The sequence below is a fragment of the Cryptomeria japonica genome, chromosome 10, assembly GCF_030272615.1.
Source record: "Cryptomeria japonica chromosome 10, Sugi_1.0, whole genome shotgun sequence".
NCBI lineage: Eukaryota > Viridiplantae > Streptophyta > Pinopsida > Cupressales > Cupressaceae > Cryptomeria > Cryptomeria japonica.
Genome location: NC_081414.1, coordinates 581,096,161 through 581,117,782, shown reverse-complemented (window position 1 = coordinate 581,117,782; position 21,622 = coordinate 581,096,161).

Genomic DNA, 21,622 nt, shown 5'->3' with positions numbered 1-21,622 from the left:
CCCTTTGGCATTGATGGCAAAACCAATTGATTTGACCTTAAAAGATTCGGATTGCTATGATTCTAAAATGCTGAAATGCTCTCCCCCATACATTAGACTTCTCCTATTTTCAGTCTTCTTTCCAATCTGTAGTCTACTCAGTTTTCTTTTAGTCTTCTCCCCTGATAGGTCTTCTTCCTCTTTATAGTAGTCTTCTCCCTCTTTGACAACAATGCCAAAAAAAGTAAAGAACTAAAACATAATTACTTTCTGTAAGAAGTTATTTCTTGTTGTTGTGTATCAATTGAGTCTCGGTCAGAGCATTTGTCTTCAATTCTTGTTCCCTATAGTATTTCCTATATTATGTCCTATACACCTTTAGAAAACATCCTAGAGTGTATAAATCAGCATCAACTCCCAAAATATATTCATTAGAGTCATCGGATTGATTCTTTCACCGAACTCGGTCAGTGAGTAGAAGATAGGGGTAGGACCCCTAGCTTACTTATGAGATATTCAAAAGTGTCCCTTGGTAGTGGTTTGGTGAAGATATCTACTATTTGTTCCTTTGTGCTAACATACTCCAATACCACTTTCTTCTCTTGAGCTTCTTCTCTAAGATAATGATATTTGATAGATATGTGCTTTGTCTTAGAGTGCATAACAGGATTCTTTGAAATATTAATGGCACTAGTATTGTCACAAAATATAGTTACTAGCTCGGTAACTTTCTCATTTATACCTTCCAATAGTTGTTTGATCCATGCAATGTTGGTACAATTCAATGCTACAGCAACGTATTCAGCTTCTGTTGTTGACTGTGAAACACATCCTTGTTTCTTGCTAAGCCAACTCACTAGTCTTTCTCCTAAAAAGAAATCTCCTCCACTTGTGTTTTTTCTGTCATCAATGTTGCCTGCCCAATCAGCATCAGTATAAACTTTTAAATCAAAATCATTTCCTTTCTAATATACTAAGCCATAGTCCTCTGTGCCTTTCAAGTATCTAAAAATTCTTTTGATTGTTGTCATGTGTGTTTCCTTAGGATCTGCAGAGAATCTTGCAACTATACCTACTGCATGTGCTATATCTGGTCTGCTATGAACAACATATTGTAGCTTTCCAATCATGGATCAGTAAAGTGTCTCATCAACAAATGTAGATTCATCATTCTTTGATAATTTGCAGTTGGTATTCATAGGAGTACTTACTAGTTTCGAATCCTCCATTCCAAATTTCTTCAAGATTTCCTTTATGTACTTAGATTGAGTAATGAAAATCTCATTTTTCATTTGTAGTATCTGTAAACCTATAAAATACTTTATCTCATCGATTAATGACATCTCAAATTCATTGCTCATTTCATTTCCAAAGTTCTTGCATAAAGAGTCATTTCCACAAAATATAATATCATCAACAAATATGGTTGAGATCAGTATTCCATTTTCATCATTCTTCATGTACATGTTGTTGTTCTCACTTGTCCTTATAAAACCAATCTTAATCAAATAAGAGTGCAATCTTTCATACCATGCTCTAGGTGCTTCTTTCAAACCATATAAAGCTTTGTTCAATTTACATACTTGATCTTTATTCTTGTCTTCAACAAATCCTTCAAGTTGTTCAATGAAAACTTCTTCTTCAAATATTCCATTCAGAAATGCAGATTTGACATCCATTTGATATATCTTGAAATTTTTGAAAGCAGCATAGGCCAACAATGTTCTTACTCCTTCAAGTCTAGCAACAGGTGCAAAAGTTTCACCATAATCAATTCCTTCTTCTTGAGCATAACCTTTGCAAACTAGTCTTGCTTTGTTTCGAATGACCTCTCCTTTTTCATTTAGCTTATTTTTGAAAATCTACTTTGTACCAATTACATTTTTGTCCTTTGGTCTTGGGATTAGTGTCCATGTGTCATTCTTCTTGATTTGATCAATCTCTTCTTTCATAGCATTTATCCAATCTTCACTGTTAAATGCCTCTTTCACTATTCTCAGTTCAAATTCAGATATCAAACATGTGTTATGTCTTAGTTTGTTCCTTGTCATCACTGGATCATCCTTATCTCCTATAATCTGACTTGATGCATGATGTTTTCTGACATACTTGGCTAATACAGGCTCAGTAGGCTCTGTATGATCTTCTTCATCACTTGGTAACTGGATATTCTCTTCATTTTCTTCAACAGTCTTCTCGGTAGGACTTCTCGGTTGAACATAGACAAATTCATCATAGTCTTATGGTTCCTTGGAATTTCCTTCATCATTTCTTTCTGCAAATTCATCAATTTTCACATTTACGCTTTCTACTATTTTTTTAGATGATTTGATCAGACATTTAAATGCTTTTCTTCTAGAAGAATAACCTAGAAACATTCCTTCTTCACTTTTCTGATCAAATTTGCCATTTCTATCATCTTTATGAACATAGCATCTACTTCCAAAGATTTTAAAATAACTTACATTAGGTTTCTTATCATACCAGATTTCATATGGTGTCTTCAAAGTACCTTTCTTCAATTGAACTCGGTTCAAGGTGTAAACTATTGTGCTTATTGCTTCTCTCCAAAATGTTTGTGGCACCTTCTTTTCAATCATCAGTGTTCTAGCACAATCCAGAATAGATTTGTTTCTTCTCTCAGCTATTCCATTCTGCTGTGGAGTTCTCAGTGCAGAGACTTGTCTTTTAATACCATGATCATTGCAAAATAAGTTGAATTCATCAGATGTGAACTCTCCTCCGCTATCTGATCTAAGACATTTCAGTTGTCTTCCTGTTTCATTTTCAACTCTTTCCTTGTACCATTTAAACATTTGAAAAGCTTTTGATTTTTCTTTTAAAGACATTACTGACATCATCCTTGAATAGTCATCCACAAATAATATGAAATATTTATCACCATAATAACTTTGAACTTTTATAGGACCACAAAGATCAGTGTGCACTAGATCTAAAATTCCTTTAGAAGTGTAAGACTTACTTGTAAAGCTTGATCTTGTCATCTTACCCATCTGGCATCCTCAGCACATAGCATTCTCAGGTTTTTCAAGACTCAGTAGACCTCTTACTCTATGCTTCTTGCTTATTTTGATCAGATTATCAAAATTGACATGACAAAACCTTTTATGCCATAACCAGGTATCATCTAACTTTTCATGCAAACACTTATTCTGAGTTGAGTCAAGGTGAAATGTGTTACCTTTTGTTTGTGTCCCGGTAGCAGCTAACTTTCCATTTTTGTCATGAACTTTGACAATTCCCTTCTGAAATTCTATTCGGTAACCTATGTTGTTTAGTTGTGCTACACTCAACAAATTGTATTTCAAACCTTCAACCCAATAAACATCATTGCATCTTGCATTATCAAGAAGTGTTATAGATCCTTTACCTCTCACCGGGCATAGTGCATCATTACCAAATCTAACATAGCCTCCATCATAATCTTCTAATATAACAAACTTGTGTTTATCTCCTGTCATATGATGTGAGCATCCACTATCTATAATCCAATAATCATTAGTGTTTATGTGAGATATTAGGGCTTTTTCTTCATACATTTCTTCATCTGATCCATCCTTGATAGCCACATAAACTACTTCCTTCCTATCAATCTCATCTGATTTATCATCATTGGATTCCTCATCAGCTATTAGGCATGTCTTTCTATCTCTTCTTCCGAAGTCTTGGTGTCCTCTATAATGATTATCTTTCTATCTATCATCTCGGTAATCTCTCTTTTCAGTAGAATCTTTGTCAGGACAGTTACAAGCCATATGTCCTATTTTATCACAATTGAAACATTTCAAAGGTAGTTTTCCTTTATACTTACCTTTGCCTCTCAGTAACCTTTTGTCTAATAGTTCTTCAAACTCTTCTTGCTTTCTGATTTCCTCATATAATTTGTGTACTACCTCCATGTTCTTATGAAATCTTTCACTTGCTGCACTACGATCTCCTTCAGAGTACTTATACTTTCTTTCATTGAAATCATTAGATTCGTCAAGATGAAAAGAACTAAATGCAGATTCAACTTTATTTACTGAAGATCCACTGTTATCAAAATTACTTAACTCAAATGCATGTAGCTTACCAATAGTAGCATCTAAAGAAACTGGCATATTAGGTACAGACCTCAATTCATTGATTCCAGAGACTCGGATTGCATAAGCTGGTAGAAGGGTTCTTAACGACTTACTTGTTATATCCTTTTCTTCAATAGTTCCACCTTCACCTTTGATTTGATTGACAATCTCCTTTAGTCTTGTGTTGTACTGAGTTATGTTCTCACCTTCATTCATCCTCATAGATTCAAGTTGTCCTCTTAGACTATCTACTTTTTCTCTTTGAACATGTTCATCTCCTCCATATACTGATATGAGCTTATCCCACATTGCCTTTGCATCATTGTAGCCTTCTAGATCATTAAACTCTGAATCGATCAATGCAGATGTTATTTCAATCATTGCTTGAATATGTTCTTGCTTTGTCTTTATCTCTTCCATAGTCAATGGATAGGTGCTTGGTGTGACAAAATCATTCTCCAGATAGTATACAGCATATTCTCCAACTCCTGATAGATGTAGCTTCATCCTTTTCTGCCATGTGGAGAAACTTGACTTGTTCAGCTTCGGTGCATCCCTCTTATACATCTTTGGATCTTTAACTCAAGTGCCTTCAAACTTTCCCCCTGGAGTCCAAAGCTCTGATACCAATTGATAGTTTTGATACTTAATATAAGTACAGATCAAATAGCCAACAAGATGAAAGGGGGGGGTGAATCATACAAACTTAATCTTCCATAAAAACATCAGATTCAACCTCGGTAACATATATTTCAGTAATATAACCAAAACTGTTAAATATGCAAACTCAAAAGCATATGAACATCATAAACCTCATAACACTAGATTTAACTTGGAAACCCAAATAGGGAAAAACCACTTTGGGATTTTGGACCCACTAAGAAATATACTCTTCTAGAGTATGCTCGGTTAAAAGCAAATCCTGTTAAAGATTACAAACACATTGCTAGATGTGACCCGGTTAAGGGATTTCCCTCGGATCTGTTAGGATCTTCACCTTGTTAGAAGTGACCTTGTTAAAGGATTTCAAACACTCAATCAGAATGTCACCTTGCTAGAGGGTTTTACAAATAAGACTGTTAAGTCCACTTAGTTAAGAGATTTTCTGTCACTTTCACAAAATAACAGTAATAAAATCTATCTACAACTTCACACCTAAAATGCTAAAGCAGATTCTTATTTGTTCAATACAATCTAGACATAGAACTAATCTTGTCTATCTGCTGGGCTTCTATACTCTATTATTCAAACATGTCTTCAAGCTTATGTGCTCGGTAATCACTATGTAGCATCCCTGTGCATACACTTGCCCGCATACATTGTTTATCAACAGTTTCCTATTTATAAACAATTAGGTAACCGCTTAATCTCCTTGATCACATTTCCCATGATCAATCATAGCCATCAGATCTTCAATCTTGTCCAGGTTCAATGCATCTTTCGATCTGAAAATGTTTTACCCTACCTTGGAACTTGCATATTAGTCTTGGAACTTGTGCCAGGGTATTGCGGTTGAATCTTACCTATAGATCTTCATGTCAACTTTTCATTGCCTTAGATTCGTTAACAAACTTCATTCATAGCTCACCAATCATTGATCAATTCTAGCTCACTAGCTTCCTTCATTAAATAATGCATGTAAACATTTAATGCATTCTATTATAGCTTGGTTACAACTTGGTAACAACTCGGTGAATACTAAACTTCACTCAGTAGACATTCTGCCTTCATTAATCGATAGCGATAACCTTAGGGTTTATCGACTAGGTTCCTTAGGGTTTACCGACTAGGTTCCTTAGTGTTTACGGACTAGGTTCTTTGCTTGATAACATAGTATAGTATTAACCTTTACATTTTACAACATATGTATGATGTTAAAACAATCTAAACATCATGATCTCATCATTGTCTGACGCAGTACTAGTTGCCCATTCAATACCTAATTCATCCCCTTATTTCCTATGTTTTTGACCGACATCTTTATAATCTTCATATCATACTTCTCAAGATATGGCAACATCATACTGAATTAGAAAATCAATTTCTTGACATCAATGACAAAATAATAATATCAAGACAGTAAACATCTTTAATCAGTTATATCCATAATCATCAACAACCTTCTCAATATCCTTATGAAATGCCAACAATCTTTCATTGTCTATTATAATGCAATATTACCAACATGGTGGTGCATTCATTGCCAGAATATTTGACCAAATGGCAACCTGGTCATTGCATGTTGAATTTATGGCAAATTCCTTTTGCATGCAGCCATCGCATGTGGAAATGATGGAACATTTATGACATAATGGGATGATTTTTGCATGGATGAATATTCAACGCATGTTGGGCGAATTTGAAGGAGGTGGTGCATTTAATGCGCAATGGATTCTATTTTGGGTACTTTTGAATTAATTGTATATGGGCATGATGGGTTATTAATTAGAGATTCCCACCTTGTTGCATCTTGTGTGGAGAATCTTTTAGGGAAAACCCTAATTAGGGTTTGCATGTAATCATGGCCCGAGGCCTATATAAAGGGGTGACCCCCTCATTTGTAAAGGGAGGGAGCTTTGTATGAAATTGTTGTGATAAGTTTTTGAGAAAATAATAGTGAAACATTGTTCTCTGATGGTGTCCACTTGAGTTATTTTTTTAAAACTTGCATGGTTTCACCTTCCTCACTTAGATTAGAAGTAGTAAAGTGCTTTGATTTCAATGGAGAATGTAATGGTGTCTGATGAATTTCCATGATTCATACTTTTTGTATCTTGCTAATTGTAAGTTGCAGTGTAAAGTTAGCCCGAGCCACTAAACTTGTGCTAAGTTCGGTTGTGGACAGTCATTTGGATTGTGTCGTTTTGGGTATTCAAATGCACTTTCTCGATTTGAAAATCCTTCAATATCCTCAAAAGATTGCACTGGTTCTTGCGGAGTTGTAGTTGAACTTGGTGAAGAAGAGCTTGTTTTATTTGAAATTTGTCCACCAGAGCACTATTCATTGTTATCACTACCCTTAGGAGTAGATTTAGATCCTTCTGAACCCTTTCCCTTTTATTTCAATTCATTTTATTCCATTCGAAGCAATAGCATCGTAGAATTGCCATATCCGATGGTGGAGTTCCAGCCACAGCAAAGAAGTGAAAGAAGGATGCACACGTAAGGCCCCTTGGATTACCAGCAATCACATCAGCCAACTGAGTCACATCCATGCATTGAATGAACCTTGGAGTCGATTGTTTGAACTTCTTGCGATCTTACCATGCAATTGTACTTTGATCAAGAGAGAGTGAAGTGACCATTGGGCAACTTTATTCTGTGTTGGACGTCGTCATAAAAAACACGTCAACAATACCAAACTAATGTCAAAAGGGGAGATTTTTGCTATTTACTAAGTTTTCATTAGTTTTATGCCCAAAGTCATCCTATATACACTAGTCGGTTAACACTACCGAAAAGTCCAATCAGTAAATACCAAGGTTATCGGTGTCGGTTATAGAAGAGAGACAAGTCACCGAGATGATATACACCGAGCTATGAACCGAGATGAATACAGGATGTCTACTGAGTAAAGTTCATATGTCTACCAAGCAGCAAAGAAGGAATACCGAGTTAATCTGAACTGAGTGGAAACGTGTTACCAGATTCAATGAACTTGGACACACATGTGAAACGTGTTACAAGATTCGAGAAGATGAAACCGTTATTACATAGAAAATTGCATTTAAAGATTTTGTATGATTTTGAGGAAGAATATCCAATGAAATAATTTTTATGTTTATTCATTCAATAAAACATGTTTGTATGATCGAAGCATGAATAGATCACCATCTCAGAGATCTATATAAACAAAATGATTTGAGTATTTGAGATATGACATGGAAAATCAAGAGAGAAGATACAAAGTGATGATATAGTTAAGTGTGAAGAAAGAAGATTGACAGAGATATTTAGAGGTTACCGAGAAGGTTTCAGAGAACAGTTTAAGGGACAGAGTATACAAAAGTGGTTACCGATTTTATTTATCAATTACCGAGGAATGCTATGAGAAAGGTAATTTTATGTTGAGCACATAGAGTCTGCTATAACATTTCAGATGTGAAGTTGCAGATATTTTGTAAAGATTTTGATTGAATTATTAAGTTGTGTTAGAAACCTTTAGTAGGGTAAAAGACTCTAATAAAGTCTATAAATTGTAAAGCCTTTAACCAGGTATAACATTTTGTAAAAGTGTTTATAAAATCCTTTAGCAAGGTAGATCTAAAGATATTTGTACTCCTAACAGGGTAAGTTATCAGAAATAGCTAAACATGTAGCGCTAATAGAGAAATCTTGATTACTGCATTAGTGAAGTTGTGGGTGCCATCCCCACCACACATTTTCTCTCTAACCAAGAGTTTCTGTGTGACCAAAAATCTTTGTGTTATGGAGTGAAATTTTGATGGATGTTATTTCTATGATTATGTTTTAGTATTATATATTTATGAGATCAACAATACTTAGTTTGTGTTTATCAGTAAAATTGTTGTTCAAGAAAAGTTTAAGTACTGATTCACCCCTCCCCTCTCAGTACATTAGCTCTCCAAATCAGACCTAACAAGAAGATCTTGCATTTTTGACCAAGAAAGAGATTTCAAGTTCAGAAAACCCTTCTTAACAGAACGGGGCTCTGTAACCCTTTCCTTTTTATTAGATAAGTCAAAGGACTTGTCTTTAAATTCAAAAAAGGTGGAGAATCCATAATAATGTTTGATATAACAAACCAATTAGAGTCCTTAACAATATCCTATCACCAGACACCATCAATCGATTTCAGACTACAAGTTCGAGGAAGGATAGCATTGGGTTTAATCAATACACAAATTTTCACAGTAAACAAACCATCCTCAAACATGGAATAAGAATATAATAATTTACCAAAAGAATCCCCTAACCTCTACAAAATACCAGCATTTGTAAACTCATATGGAAAATTAGGTAACTTAAACCATGTTGGAACATGTTTTATAATATCTTGAGAGGGCATAAAGAAAGGTTTCCATGCCTCAACAAAAACCATATTCTGACCAAACCAAAAATAAGGAAACTCTAAGGCCTTATCCTTACATTCTTTCAAATTAAGAACAACAATAAATATATTAGAAGAAATAACCTGAAGATAAAGTGTGCCATACCATCTATCATGTATCTTATGCTGCAATTTTGAAAGAGATATATTATCACCCCATACCTGGATTATTATTGCAAGCAAATGCAGATCACAAGATTTATTATCTAAAGGACTATTTTTCGTCTCAACCAAGGGAACTAGAAGCCATAACTTATGTGCCTTTGTAGACATAGGGTCAGTATTGACTGTCAAAGGGTTTCGAATAACCCCAGAGAGACCAATAGGTGTTGACATAAACCGAGCAGCATCACATGAATGTATGTTTTCTCCTCTGCAATTTGTAGTTGGCCTTGGACCTAGAAAAGATGCTTCCATACAAGGCTATTTTGAGGGATGGAAGGGTTTATAGTCGCAGAGAATTGTTGACCCCTCTAGAAACTATGAAGTGACTTGTCTTTATAACTAGTAGCCGCAGAATAGAGAGGTTAAGGAGGTTGAGGATCCATATTTTGCCAAAGCAGATACCATTAAACAAAGTGAACAAGAGAATTCAGGGAAAGCAAAGGAATTTGCAAAAAAATCTTGATGACAAGAACGAAAGGAACAACCTCTTGTATAGTTGATGTCAAGCATCTATCTGTAGCATTTGTGCCCACTTCCTCCCAATTTTTGCACCCTGAGCCCTCGTATAATGATGGCACATAATTACTTCTTTTTTTTTAAATACCATGTGTTCATCAGAATTCTGACGTGAAATACGAAATATGCACTATTGGCAAAAGTCAACCCGATAGTAACACACAAGTAGAAGCATGTGATCGGGATAGAATACACTGATGAATTCTATCGGCAGAGCGCACACTAGCAACAATGGAGAAATCTTGTATTATCGATAACCGATGATGCTATCATTAAGACTTATCTTGATGGACACTAGCAAAATCAAAACACATCAACAAAGGTTACGATGATAAAGGGTCAAATCTTATGCTGAGGAGACATGCCATATCGGGAGGAGCTACGTCGAGGGAAAAGACATTGGGGAAATTATGCCCATTGCCTGAACACATTTTAAGATATCCCGATGCCCAATGAGACTAGCGGGATAACTCGTACCGATCAGCAAGAAGAGAGGTCATTGGCTTATGTTATCCCGATGAGTAAGAAGAAATCAAGAGGCTGTGAAAATCATCAGACCAACATATGTGTATCAACAGGTAAAATCTGTGAAATTTTAACACATCAAAATTCCGACGAACACGGGGTAATTTTTGAAAAAAAACAAATTAATCCGACAAAGCAAAAGAAATCCCATAGCTCATCGAAAAACCGCTCCAAATGTACTAGTGATTTGATGAGGACTTCTAGTGAGCACCATTTTCATTGAAATTTTGATGAACGCGAGCAAGGTTTCAAAAAAAAGGAAATTTGACACAAATTGCGTTGTAAAATCCAACAAAGAAAAAGAAATCCCATAGTTCGTTAGAAATCTTCATCGGAAAATGCACCCAAATGAGTTAGTGATTAGAGACTTGGAGAGTAAAGCTATCATTGCAACTGGGGTTGTGGATCATGCATCTCGGTTATATTCCTTTTCAAGTTTTGTTACTATTGATGAGGATGATTTTACATATGATGATCACACTTCTTGTGTTGATTCAAATTTTGAGGACTTTGGGTACTTGAACATGGGCATTCTCACATGTGACCCTGTTATTTATCCTTGCATTTCATCTCCTCCTATTGATATCACATCACCTATTGCACCTGATGATGTAGATAGTGCAACATTTTTGCCTTCTTGTGACTCAGTGCAGTAGGATATATCTTGTCTTCCAACTTCAGTTCATTGGGATGAATACTTGATAGACCTTGCAAGTTTGTTTGTGGATTCCTACATTGTATATTTTGGAGACATCCTTGATGATATTCATCTTCTCTTTGATGAAGATGATCCTTCTTCGATTGTTGCGAGGGAACATTCTAACTCTCTTGTCTGTTCTCTACATGATCATTCTTTCGAGGTTGACATGATTGTGGATTCTTATGTACAACAATTGGAGGTCTCTTTATCTTTATAGGAGACATGTGAGTCTTTGGATCATGTTCTACATTCATCTCCACTAGATCTTGGAGTTCCTTTTTTAGTAGTGTGGATCAATACACTACCTTTGGAGGGGGTAACTTTTAGCATCAACATGGGGACACTTGAGCAATTTTTAGAGACTCCATTCATCATGAGTTTTTTTTTCTACATCTTCCCTTCATGATTGGGGACACTTCATGGATACACCTTTGGTTTTGTTTCTTCCTAATGGGAGGAACATTGTTTGATGTTCATGGAGTAGTTTCTTCATTCATTTTTTATCTTCTACCATTGGTGCAAATTCTACATTGAGGGGGGGCTACGTAGTCTCTCTTCTTCTCTCATATGGTGGGGATGTTTTCCTCACATGGATTTTTTTCCTTCACATGCTTCTTTAAGAGTTCTTTGTATAGTTTTCATCTCTCTTTTTTTTTTGGGGGGGGAGGGGTTTCCCATTGGGTTTTTCTCTCTTTCCTCTCTTTATGGGAGATTGCATTTGCATTTGTACATGGGTACCTAACATGTCCATGTAGTTGGGACTCATCTTGCATTCCTTAGTGGCATTGTAGACTTAAGTGCATTCCCCTAAGTTGCACTTAAGGGGGGTGTTAGTGTAATTATTTATTCATCTTGGATATAATTACACTTTACTTAATTTTAATTAGGTACATGCATAACATTGTAGTTTGTCTATGAGACACTTAGGGAGATGTAAATACATTGGGAGTGTGTATGTAGGAGAATTCCCACCTTTTATGGTGTGATCTTGTAGTTACTTTATCATATCCACTTATTGTGGGATGATAATTCCACCTTCAGTGGGTGATCCACCTCATGTGGAATATTTTACTATTTCTCCTACCTACTCTTGCATCTCATTGAGCCACATGTCATCATTGTGTACTCTCTTGTCTCGTAGCCTTGGCTTTATAAGAAGGCTCTTGTAATGATCTAGTTGATCTCTTTTGCATCTTGATTAGAATACAGTGTAGTGTCCCAAATTGTGCCTAGTGCATTTATGACACTTAGGCATGGTGCCTAGTGCATTTTGACAAACCTATGATCAAAATTATATTATTTTGACATCTTGGGTTTGAAAGACAAAGTTCCTCGAAATTCCTAGAAAACCCCTTTAGGCTTACTTTTGGATGAACGTAAGCGCGACATGGGAATGTCTGTGCACCGTGCTAACATCCTGAAAGCTGATATAATCTTGAATCTGGTAGAGAGTTGGATTCTAATCGACATGTGTCCTTTAGCTCGTGTTTCACTATAACAGCTCTCCATGCCTCTTCCAAGTTTAAGAACCCTTCCTAGCTCATTTTGAGGGGTTCCCATCTTGGGTTCTTGGATCTTGCCTCTTATTGCACTCTTGATATCATACTTCTCTCTTCATGCTCTTTAACTCACACTCTACCAATATCAAGCTACAACCATCTTGTGGTGGCTCTTACCAACAAACACTATCATGGGCTTCATCACGCTTGTATCATCAACAAAGAGGGGTTTGGTTTCACGCCTTGTCTTCTCTTTTATCTATTTTATTTACATGAAATGAGTCCTTTGCATTATTGATTATATCTATTATCTAGGTGCATTCATTATCTCTCGTACTTCTAATATTTCCAATATTCAATCCATGCAATAGGGGTTTGCTTCCATTAAGCTTAGCATAGTTTCTATTTGCATATTTCCAATTTTCCAATTTACCAAGTTCCTAATTTATCTTTCCAGTCTATCTATCTGGCTATCTGTGGTAGTGGAAACACCTAAACGGGGGTCTGACAGAGGTAGGCCCCTATACAACCCCAATAATTTTCCTCATCTCAATGTGTGCAGGTGACATACAAGTTCCACGCATAAGAAACTGTGTATAGAGTCAGATTTTGAGACTTCTTTGTCTGTGGTTAGTATAGATGATAGCACATCGCACTACCGTCTGTGGCCCCCGCTAGAGTCCAAAACTCGAGAGCTCCTTGATTGGAAGGTATAATCTACTTTTGATATTTCATCATTCTGTAAACTCAATTTCTATGTATTTATTTTTCCCTCATTATAATTATGTGCTTTAGTAAATTTAGTTATCTGTTATGCTCTCGCTCACCTTAGCACCAATTCGAAGAGGTAGCGATAGACTAATTTTCCTTCTAAGATTCATCATCTTGGAGGGGGCAAATTTCATGCCCTACCTTTTGGTGAACCCAGCGTGAATGCCTAATGTTGGATCTCTTCCTTTTGGAGTTTGATGCCTTTGATAAGGCATTCTTGAAGGATGATTTTGATATGTTGGATGATGTCTTGGATGACTTCCTTGAAAAACCTTCTCCTAAAATACATGTAAAAGGTGAGTCATCCTCCATGACATCCTCATGCAAGGATGAAGAGTCCATGAATGTTATTGTTGTCTCTGTAGCTACACAAAGGCCTAAGAGACCATACATTCATGTAACAACAACAAGTCCTTCACCTAAGAAGGTTAAGACCATCAATGGGAAACCTTTCAAAGGAGAAGTTTCTGATTTATATGCAAGATTCATGCAATCCAAACAATCATTTTATAATACTATTGCTCACATGTATAACACTCAGAAAAACAAACAAGTTCTTGAACCACCCCGAACTTCTTTACCTCCTTCCCAACTTGTTCTTCCTAAGGCACATTTGTCAATGGATAAGTGACCAAGTGATTATGATCTCATCAAGAAACTTAAGGTTACTCCAGCTAAGATCTCACTTTGGGACTTGCTCCAAACTGCCCCGATGTATCAAGGTATCCTATAGGAAGCTTTACAAAAGATTCTGTTACCTTACCCTGTGAGATCAGTTGATGTGAATGTGTTGATGGATCATATTCATGAGAATTAGTCAAATATTACCTTCTATCTTCATGAACTCCCACCTCCTGAAGTGAGGAACTTAGCAGATCCATTGATGATTATTGTTCATGTGAATGGTGTTGGTATTAGATGAATGCTTGTTGATACAGTTTCGACACTCAACGTTTGTGGTTTAGATTTGTTACCAAAGATCAAGGTGGACCTAAATTCTTTGGCAGCCTCCTCTTTGTTCATTCGAGGTTTCGATAACAATGGTAAGACCACTATGGGGACTGTCATACTATCCTTGAAAGTTGGGTCAATCAACATCCCAACCCTTGTGCACATTATTCGAGGACCTTTATCATATAATCTTCTCTTAGCAAGACCATGGCTACATAATTTGGGAGTTGTTTCTGTTGGCATTGTGTTGTCATTGATATCAACCAGTATGGGATGTCTACTGGTAGAAGGGATGTATGTGCATCATTGTTATGAAGGAGTACAGAATGTGATATCTTGGATAACACCTTGTGTTGCAGAACATCAGTAAGGTAGGGAAGATGATCACTGGAGTCACTGGTACACAAGGTTGTGCCTGACTTGCATGGATGGAATGGAAAGGTTACTGGTGCCGGCATAGTGTATCGCTGGCAAGAAGAGTATGTCAACTGGCAAGTGAAGTGTTGACAATGAGAAGAATGCTTGGATGGTTTTTGTGATGAAGAGGCAGAATGTTACCTTAATCACATCAGCACTAGAAGAGAAGAATGAACAGGTCACTGGAATACTGTGAGGTTGTAGAATAGCAGGACTCCCACTGGATGAAGAATGCAGTCACCATATGAAGAGATGATTTACAGTGAATGTGCCAACACTAGATCACATGTCCTTGTTTAAAGGTTTGTTGCTCAAATAGGGAAGTCACATGAGTATATTGCAGGATGCATAAGACAAGGCGTCACTCCACCCGTAAGTGGAGCTTATCTCCTATTATGCATTGTGTGTATAATATCTCTATGAGACAAGAGAGAAGAGGTAAAGGGAAGTACTTAAAGGCTCACATCGGATCTACCGGTAAATCAAAGGAATGCCTCAAGTGCATGAGAATAGGGATTTGCACTAGACCAATAGAGAAGGCATGGTGAGTTGCAAGTTCAGATGAAGAGTGACATGTTTATCATCTTGACAAACTAATTATGTTATGGTCCCAGCTGATCAAGGAGAAGGCAAGGCTAAGCAAATGCAAACAGAGGAATGTGGCCTGACTGAAGATGGAGTCTGGTGAAGGTTGATGATATAGTGTCATCAAGAGTTCTTACCGGTATGTAACTCCACCAGTACTATGAGAAAGGTGCAGATACAGATGACCTCCCACTTGATGGGAATGAGCATGCTTGGATAGACATGTCTGGCAACCGGTCAAGGTGTTCCACTGATAGTTCAGCAAGTACAGACATGATGAGTGAGTCAATAGAATGTGAGATAACTATAGGGTTAGTAAACCAGTAGCAAAGAGGAACTGGTAAAGTGTTTGGTTGATGATCCTATCTGGACCGACATGCAGATTCAAGCTGGCAATTAGTCAACATGGATGCCACATGGAGTCAAGGTGGTAGACTTGCATTCGGATGAAGAAGGAATGTACACCGACAGGGTAGTTGCAGAGTTGGTCGACATTAATGGAAGACCCCATAAATCATAGGATGTGTTGCAGAGGTTTATAGCTTGAGGTCTAGAGGACAGCTATGAGCTAACTAAGAGTGATTGAGGAGATCAAGATGGATGAAGGAAAAAACAAGACCAATCTTGGTGATTGCCCAAGAAATCAGCTGATAAGGGAAAAAGCAAATTGCTAGAGATAGAAGGCATGATCAAGAAGGTGTGATAATGGCGGAGGTGTACAATTGGCCATCAAGGAGATCCAATCAAGAAAGATCTAATTGGATTTGGTTTTCCTCTAGGATAATGAGGAAACCCTAACCACCCATGATTTTGAATTGGCTTTTGGTAGGAAAACTAGGCTATAAATATGCAAGCCAAAGACATACTTAAGTTGTTGTTGAATGGGAGAAGAGTGTGCTACAACAAAGTGTTACTTCTACATGTAAGAGAAAATCATCCAAGTGCTCATTGAGTATCTGAGGAGAGAGTGAAATTGATGGAGAAACAGGTTGAAGTGTTCAACCAGTAGAAGACCAGAACCGACAGTGTTCATACCGGCAGAGCAGAAGAGAAGGAAGTTGTAGAGAAGGTAGACAGGAATTGGCAAAGTTTTGTACTGGTGAAGAGAAGAAAGTAAGGTGGAGATCTAGTAGAGAAGAAGAAGAGGAGAGGTGTACCTATAGACTTTACTGGTAGTTAAGGAGCAGATGAGACTAGTAGAAGAGTAAGTCAGTGCAGGAGAGAAGATATCTCATCGGTAGAGAGAGGTATATGAGATGGTTGCAAGATTCACTTGTAATAGTAGTATTACTTTTGTAATTAATGTTTTCATTGTGATCACAAAGTTGTAGCTCTGTGCAAGGGTCATAGCTCAGTGCAGGGGTTGTAGCTCCTTTGGGTTGAAGTTGATAAACAAGTCAGGGGTTGGTGCTCCTTGGGTTGGTTCCCTAAATCAAGGGTTGGTTCTCCTTGGGTTGGTGCCCTAAACATTGTAATAGAGTTTTTATTGTGAGGTTGGATTGGAGCAGTAGACTCCAATAGAATTTCTCACCAAGGTTTTTCCCATCTTGGGTTTTCCTTGTACATGCTAGTGTTATGTGATGACCCTTTGTGTGTGATTGCATGTGTATTTTTTTCTCCTCACTAACTGGTAAATCTGCATTGTGTTGGATCCCATAACTGGTATACACATCTAGGTTGTTAAAGGGAAAAGATTGAGAACCACTTATTCAACCCCCCTCTCAGTGGTACATTGTGTCTAGCAATTGGTATCAAAGTGTAGGTTCCTAACTAGATGAGATTTCTCTAGCTTGGGTAGATTTTGGCTTAAGGACACAATGGTCTATTTAGTGTCAATCCCTGCTCTAGTGCTTAATGGGTCAAACTATGCCATTTGGAGTTGCAAAATGGAAGTCTACCTGCCCTCCCTAGGTTATGATGTCTGGATGGTGGTTATTAATAGCCTCCCTAGGAATGTCAGTCCTCCCACTAGATCTGAAGAAGAAAGGAGATGCTTGTGCAATAAAGAAGCCATGAAGGCCATATTCATTGGGCTCACTAGTGATGTCTCCTCATAGGTGGATAAGTGAAAATTGGAAAAGAGTCTATGGAAATGAGACTACTACTGCAAAACTGGATTGTGATGATTTGATGAGAAATGCATCTCATGTATCTATAGATGATGAAGATAGATCTACTAGCAGCTGCAACAATGATGATAAAGGAACCCACCTCTTCATGGCTCAAGAATTAGAAGATGAAAGGCACACTTCTAAAAAATGATCATGCAGAGCACTCGTACTGATAAGATGTGTTTGGGAGTGATAGTGAAGGTGAAGAAGAAGAGGAAGCAGAAATAGATCTTGAAGGCGAACATGTAAATGCTCTTGAGGAGCTTAGTAGAGTAAGAAATGAATACAAGTTATTCAAGAATGTTGTAGTGGTGGAGCAGAACTCGTTATCAAAATGCCTTGAAGAATTTGAGAAAAGGTTCTTAGAGTTGAAGTCCCACAAGGAAGACACCAAGGAGTGTCGGTGCAGTGATCTAGCCTATGAGCTAGAAGTTAAAGATAAAGAATATCATAAGTTGCTTGGAGAAATGGAGACTCTCTTAAATGACCTTGAGAAATGACAGGATGAGCTCAAGGTAAGAATTCGGTTTGATGGCAACAGTGATGCCCTGGATAAGATTCTAAAGAAGCAAAAGCATGCCAAGGATACTGAAGGTTTAGGTAGTGGCGCTGATGAATTCTCCACCAACAAGAATGTCCCCCATAATGACATTTTGTTTGTCTCCTCTAATGGAGAAAACAAAGGCCAAACCTTCTTAGTGAGAAATGCTCCCCAGAAGAAGGTTGATCTAGATACAACTAGTGATGACTTTCAGACAAGAAAGAAGACCGGTGCTGCAAGAGGAAGGAACAATGTAGATCCCAAAGGAAAGGGGAAGATGGGAGAAGACAACTTCACCGAAAGCAGGAAAGTGAGGAAGCAGCAAAGAAGGCCTCCTATCGGTAGAAGATAGAAAAATGCTACCACTCACAAGACAAGGCAAGTGTGGGAGAAGAAGAGACCAAATGGAAGAGCTGCATAGAATGGACAACCTAGAGTCCATCCCTGAAGAAGTAGAAATGGAGATGCTAAATCGGTAAGATCTCCTCATGCATGACAAAATAAATTTGTAAGTCATATGCCATCATTTACAGGTTACTACTTTGCATGTAATGCTTATGGCCATAGGGAAGAAGAATGTAGAAAGAGATCTAGAAGGAATAATCTAGGATCTCATAGACAACATGCATATGAGAAAAATGTATCCATGAGTAGATACATGCATGTCCCCTCTCTCGGTTATGAAAATATTGTTTGTCATAACTGTAATGGTTTTGGCCATAAAGAGTTTGAATGTAGGAAGAGGAACCTACGGTCACATGGAGGTCGGTATAACAACTATGCTCTACAAAAAAGTGAATATAGAACATATGGAAGTTAGAGACCTGCATGGAACCAAAGGAGAAATCTTCCTACAGGAGCAAGAGGTCCACTGGTTTTGGTTGCTAGTCATGGCAACATGACCAGAAGAAGATGGTCAAACCGGTATGTCAAGAGATTCCCCAAACATGAAGTTGGGATGGATGTTGTATGCTACTATAGCACTACTTCTGGCTATGATGGAGAATTAGGAAATGGAAGGACCCATCAGCAGAAGAAGGAAAGACTTGCTCCCAAGCCTGAAAAATGGGAAGAAGAATGAGACCAAGCAGGTATGGAGGAAGAAGACCATGGACCGGCACTGTGCACTCATTGCACAGGTGATATCTCCTAAGGCCTAAAGGAGATGCAAGATCTTAGGGGGAGTAATATACTGAATTTATTATTCACCCCCTCAGTGATGAAGGCAACATGGAAGAACATGTTGTTGCCAATATGAAAGACTGGGTCACTACTGTTGTATCAATGTATGACAAGATAACAATTGGAATCAGATATAGTGTTGAGAAAGTTCAGGAGTCACAAGAAGGTGCTCTGGTAGTGATAAGTGGACCGGTACAAGAAACTAGTATGTGCAAGATGTTACTAGCGTGAATGCTAACAGGTACTTGTAGGTTATATAACACAATAAGGTTGTAGTCAATTGCAATAGCCCTGGTAGCCTGGTATGTGGAGTTATGTCTTAGGTGGTGTTGATGAAGACCTGAAAGACATATGTTGGCTCGGTTGTTATCATGCAAGCTTGCATATCTTTGGGCTAACCGGTTTATTTTATGGCATGATGATGTCATTATGTGGCACTATGTGGATTCAAGATCATGTCATAAATTATGGTGGATACAATGGAATTGAAGGATCATCAGATGATCATATATGCATAGCTCAACTAGTATATGATGAAGATTGGAGTCCTGGTATTGGATCTAACTGGTGATGAGAACCTAAGATGTGTGACTCTGGGGGAGTTCAAGTGTTCATAATGCAAAGCCGACATGCTTTAACTTGTATGGATACTGACTGCCCAAACTACAGGAGATGGAAATTGCAATAAGTATACCTAGGACGGTTATGGGTATCTACCTGTCTTCTGGTTGGTTGTGTTCATGGTACAATCACATTCAATTCTAAAGAAATTTGGGATCAAACAGGATGTGTTGTAGGTTGACCGATAGGTGAGTAGTGTTCACTGGCACATCCCTCTGAAATTGAGTAGTTTAACAAATGGTATAAAACTTGCAGTCTCAATTGGTGTCATTTGATGGTTGAGTCCTCCATCTCAAGTGTTGTGACTTGAGAAAATGTAACAAAATGCAACAATTGGTATCAAAGAAGGAGAGACATCTGGTAAAGACAAAGGGGGAAAAATAATTCTGTCAGTGCCTGGAAAATACAAGGAGGAATGATATTCTGACAATTCCCTTTTCCATTGTTGTCAAAGGGGGAGAAGGATTTTGTAGTCTACCGCATACTGCATGTGTGAGAAACCATGGATCACAATAAGGGGGAGAAAGACTATGTAGTATGTTGGATACTACATATGTTGACAATAATGCCAAAGGGGGAGATTGTTGGCATTGTGTTGTCATTGATGTCAACCGGTATGGGATGACTATTGATAGAAGGGATGTATGTGTAATACTATTATGGAGTACAGAATGTGATATCTTGGATATCACCTTGTGTTGCAGAACATGGGTAAGGTAGGGAAGATGATCACTGGAGTCACTGGTACACAAGGTTGTGCCTGACTTATGTGGATGGAATGGTAAGGTTACTGGTACCAGCACAGTGTATCACTAATAAGAAGAGCATGTCAACTGGCAAGTGAAGTGTTGACAATGAGCAGAATGCTTTGATGGTGTTTGTGATGAAGAGGCAGAATGTTACCTGAATCACATCAACACCAGAAGAGAAGAATGTTGTGAGGTTGCAGAATAGCGGGACTCCCACCGGATGAAGAATGCAATCACCATATGAAGAGATGACTGATAGTGAATGTGCCCACACTAGATCACATGTGCCTATTTAAAGGTTTTTTGCTCAAACAGGTAAGTCACATGAGTATATTGCAGGATGCAGAAGATAAGGTGTCACTCCACCGGTAAGTGGAGCTTATCTCCTATTATGCATTATGTTCATCATAGCTCTATGAGATAAGAGAGAAGAGGTAAAGGCAAGTACTTAAAGGCTCACATCAGATCTACCAATAAATCAAAGGAATGCCTCAAGTGCATGAGAACAGGGATTTGCACTGGACCAATAGAGAAGGCATGGTGAGTTGTATGTTCAGATGAAGAGTGATGTGTTTGTCATCTTGACAAACTGATTGTGTTATGGTCTAAGCTAATCAAGGAGAAGGAAAGGCTAAGAAGATGCAAACAAAGGAATGTGGCCTGACTGAAGATGGAGTCTGGTGAAGGTTGATGATATTGTGTCATCAAGAGTGCTTCTCGGTATGTAAGTCCACCGGTACTATGAGCAAGGTGCAGATATAGATGACCTCCCACTTGATGGGAATAAGCATGCTTGGATAGACATGTCTGGTGACCGGTCAAGGTCTTCCACCAGCACTTCAACAAGTACAGACATGATGAGTGAACCAATAGAATGTGAGATACTGATAGGGTTAGAAAATCAGCAGGAAAGAGGAATCGGTAAAGTGTTTGGTCAGTGATCCTATCTAGACCGACATGAAGAGTCAAGCTTGCAATTAGTTGACATGGATGCCACATGGAGTCAAGGTGGAGGATCTGCATTCGGATGAAGAAGGAATGTACATAGACGGGGTAGTTGTAGAGTTGGTCGACATTAATGGAAGATCCCACAAATCACGAGATGTGTTGCAGAGTTGTTTCAGAGGTTTGCGGCTCGAGGTCTAGAGGACAAC